Here is a 4,506-nt window from a genome sequence, read left to right as displayed (position 1 = left end):
CACCCAAATCCAGAGGCCTTGAAGACCCCTCCCGCTGTTCAGAGACCATCCACTGGCAGGCTACCCCACCCAAATCCAGAGGCCTTGAAGCCCCCTCCCGCTGTTCAGAGACCACCCACTGGCAGACTACCCCACCCAAATCCAGAGGCCTTGAAGCCCCCTCCCGCTGTTCAGAGACCATCCACTGGCAGGCTACCCCACCCAAATCCAGAGGCCTTGAAGCCCCCTCCCGCTGTTCAGAGACCATCCACTGGCAGGCTACCCCACCCAAATCCAGAGGCCTTGAAGCCCCCTCCCGCTGTTCAGAGACCATCCACTGGCAGGCTACCCCACCCAAATCCAGAGGCCTTGAAGCCCCCTCCCGCTGTTCAGAGACCATCCACTGGCAGGCTACCCCACCCAAATCCAGAGGCCTTGAAGCCCCCTCCCGCTGTTCAGAGACCATCCACTGGCAGGCTACCCCACCCAAATCCAGAGGCCTTGAAGCCCCCTCCCGCTGTTCAGAGACCATCCACTGGCAGGCTACCCCACCCAAATCCAGAGGCCTTGAAGCCCCCTCCCGCTGTTCAGAGACCATCCACTGGCAGGCTACCCCACCCAAATCCAGAGGCCTTGAAGCCCCCTCCCGCTGTTCAGAGACCATCCACTGGCAGGCTACCCCACCCAAATCCAGAGGCCTTGAAGCCCCCTCCCGCTGTTCAGAGACCATCCACTGGCAGGCTACCCCACCCAAATCCAGAGGCCTTGAAGCCCCCTCCCGCTGTTCAGAGACCATCCACTGGCAGGCTACCCCACCCAAATCCAGAGGCCTTGAAGCCCCCTCCCGCTGTTCAGAGACCATCCACTGGCAGGCTACCCCACCCAAATCCAGAGGCCTTGAAGCCCCCTCCCGCTGTTCAGAGACCATCCACTGGCAGGCTACCCCACCCAAATCCAGAGGCCTTGAAGCCCCCTCCCGCTGTTCAGAGACCATCCACTGGCAGGCTACCCCACCCAAATCCAGAGGCCTTGAAGCCCCCTCCCGCTGTTCAGAGACCATCCACTGGCAGGCTACCCCACCCAAATCCAGAGGCCTTGAAGCCCCCTCCCGCTGTTCAGAGACCATCCACTGGCATTTGGAGCGGCAGCATAACCTAGTGGTTAGAGCGTTGGACGTGTAACTGAAAGGTTGCAAGTTCAAACCCCTGAGCGGACAAGGTACTAATCTGTTGTTCTGCCCCTGAACAGGCAGTTTACCCACTGTTCCTAGGCTGTCATTGAAAATAAGAATTTGTTCTTAACTGACTTGCCTAGTTAAATAAAGATAAAATAAATAACATTTTCTACAAGAAATCTGCCTCCAGAAATGAATGCTTCTCCGAAGTGGGTGTGACACCTACTCCCTTTGCCTGCTGCACTGCTGCTTGGACTCCACCTGGCGATCTGTTCTCCGTCTGCCCCATCACACTCCCCCTCTCTCTCTCTCTCTCTCTCTCTCTCTCTCTCTCTCTCTCGACCTTTTGCTCGCCTCCAGCACACAGGCACTGTTGGGGGAAGAGACTCTGAACTTAAAATGGCTAGCCCCAAGTCGTTATATATATTTTTCTTGTGCATTTTGCCATTTTTCTATTTGCCTCATGACTACTGCATGATTTGTTGACAATGAACGTTCTTGTTTACCCAACCATGGGACAGACTATGTTTGTTCCCACACTCGGGACTCTGACTCTCTATTGGTTACACAGATTCTTGGCCTCCCATCCTGTTCTAACCACCTCGCGCCGGCTTTGTATTCATGTTACCAGATGAAATTGCTGTATAATGTGATCTTGTTGCCATCTAATGCACATTCAAATGTCAAAAAATCAACACTGCAGAGATCTCCTTGTCCTCTGCCGTGCACTGATTGTATTACTGTTGATGATATCTGGAAATGTGCATGTACACCCTGGCCCATGTACTGTTGCTAGCCCCAATTCTGACTTGAGCTCTAATATCTGTTTCACTGATTTCTGCTCTCGTAAAAGCCTGGGTGTTTCTGGTTATAACATTTGTTGGTAAGACAGATCTACCAAAGCTGGGGCAATCTTTACCAAGGATCACCTTCAGTGCTCGGTTGTCTCCATCAAGTCAGTCCCCAAACAATTTGATTTTCTCGTTTTAAGCATTACACTTTCAAATAGCTCTTCGTTGACTGTGGCTGCGTGTTATCGTCCTCCATCAGCACCGGCCTGTACCCTTCCTGCCCTAAGCTCTCTCCTAACCCCTTCCACTAAGTCTGAATTTGTCCTGCTAGCTGACCTAAACTGGGACATGCTTAAACCACCTGACGAAGTCCTAAAGCAATGGGACTCTCTAAATCTTTCTCAGATTATTACCAATCCCACAAGGTATGACTCCAAACACATAGAAAAGGCTGCTCTTCTCGATGTTGTCCCTTTATTAATTTATTTTTTATTTAACCAGGTAGGCTAGTTGAGAACAAGTTCTCATTTACAATTGCGACCTGGCCAAGATAAAGAAAAGCAGTGCGACACAAACAACAACACCGAGTTACATATGGAATTAACAAACATAAGGTCAATAACACAATAGAGAAAAAAGTATATATACAGTGTGTGCAAATGAGGTAAGATAAGGGAGGTAAGGCAATAAATAGGGCATAGTGGCAAAATAATTACAATTTAGCAATTCAACACTGGAGTGATAGATGTGCAGAAGATGAATGTGCAAGTAGAGATACTGGGGTGCAAATGAGAAAATATATATATAACCATATGGGGATGAGATAGTTGGATGGGCTACATACAGATAGGCTATGTACAGGTTCAGTGATCTGTGAGCTGCTCTGACAGCTGGTGCTTAAAGTTAGTGAGGGAGATATGGGTCTCCAGCTCCCTTACAAATTGTCCTGATAGGTATCAGTCTGGTGTTTTCTGTAATGACCTTAGTGATCACTATTTTACAGCCTGTGTTCGTAATGGCTGCTCAGTGAAACGAAATGTCCTGATTTGTCATAGACGCTTGCTAAAAAACTAGCGTCCCACCTGGCCAAAAGCCAGTGAAAATGCAGAGCGCCAAATTCAAATAAATTACTATACAAATCTAACTTTCATGAAATCACACATGCAAGATAGCAAATTAAACACTTGTTGTGAATCCAGCCATCATGTCAGATTTCAAAAAGGCTTTTCGGCGAAAGCAAACAATGCTATTATCTGAGGATAGCACCATAGTAAACAAAGAGAGAGAAGCATATTTCAACCCTGCAGGCGCGACACAAAACGCAGAAATAAAAATATAATTCATGCCTTACCTTTGACCAGCTTCTTTTGCTGGCACTCCAATATGTCCCATAAACATCACAAATGGTCCTTTTGTTCTATTAATTCCGTCAATTTATATCCAAAATGTACATTTATTTGGTGCGTTTGATCCAGAAAAATACCGGTTCCAACTTGCACAATGTGACTACAAGATATCTCAAAGGTTACCTGTAAACTTTGCCAAAAACATTTCAAACTACTTTTATAATACAACTTTACGTATTTTTTAAAGTAAATAATCGATAAAATTGAAGACGGGATGATCTGTGTTCAATACAAGAGGAAAACAAACTGTAGCTAGCTTTCTGGTCACGCTCCTCTATCTAACAGTACACTTCAAGTTACCCTCGTTCAAGATGACTGTACTTCTTCATTACACAAAGGAAAAACCTCAACCAATTTCTAAACACTGGTGACATCCAGTGGAAGCGATAGGAACTGGAAGAAGGTCCCTTAGAAATCTGGATTCCCAATGAAACCCCATTGTAAAGAGAGTAACCCCAAAAATAAAAAATCTGAATGGTTTGTCCTCTGTGTTTCAACCGGGTAAATAAGTTATGTTATACTCACAGACATGATTCAAACAGTTTTAGAAACAGTTTTCCAAATCTACTAATAATATGATAATCTTATCTTCTGGGGATGAGTAGCAGGCAGTTGAATTTGGGCATGCATTTCATCCGGACGTGAAAATACTGCCCCTTGTCACCAAGAAGTTAATGAGCAAGCCTTCCTTCATGACCTGGCCTCAGTAAATTGGTATTGAATCAGCTTAATCCCCTCTATCGAAGACACTTGGACCTTATTTTAAAAAATATATATTTTCAGTGATATTGTTAACAAACACACCCCCATAAAGAAAATGAGAATTAAAAACAGGTTCAGCCCCTGGTTCTACCGTGATCTTGCAGAGTTTCTCCACTTCAAGAATTGCATTTGGTGAAAGGCTCTGCACATGCATACTCAGGCTGACTGACTCTCATTCAGGAAAATTAGAAATAAGTGCACTAAGGCTATATAAGAGGCCAAAGTGAGTTACTTTAAAGTAGCAGTTCTCTCTCTGTGGCCTAACCCCAAGAAGTTCTGGAAAACAGTTAAAGACCTGGAGAATAAACCCTCCTCCTCACAGCTGCCCATGTCCCTTAAAGTTGATGACGTGGTTGTTCTTGACAAGAAGCACATGGCCTAGCTTTTTAATCAC

Source organism: Oncorhynchus gorbuscha, linkage group LG23, assembly GCF_021184085.1.
Source record: "Oncorhynchus gorbuscha isolate QuinsamMale2020 ecotype Even-year linkage group LG23, OgorEven_v1.0, whole genome shotgun sequence".
Lineage (NCBI taxonomy): Eukaryota > Metazoa > Chordata > Actinopteri > Salmoniformes > Salmonidae > Oncorhynchus > Oncorhynchus gorbuscha.
Note: the sequence above shows the minus strand (reverse complement) of the source record.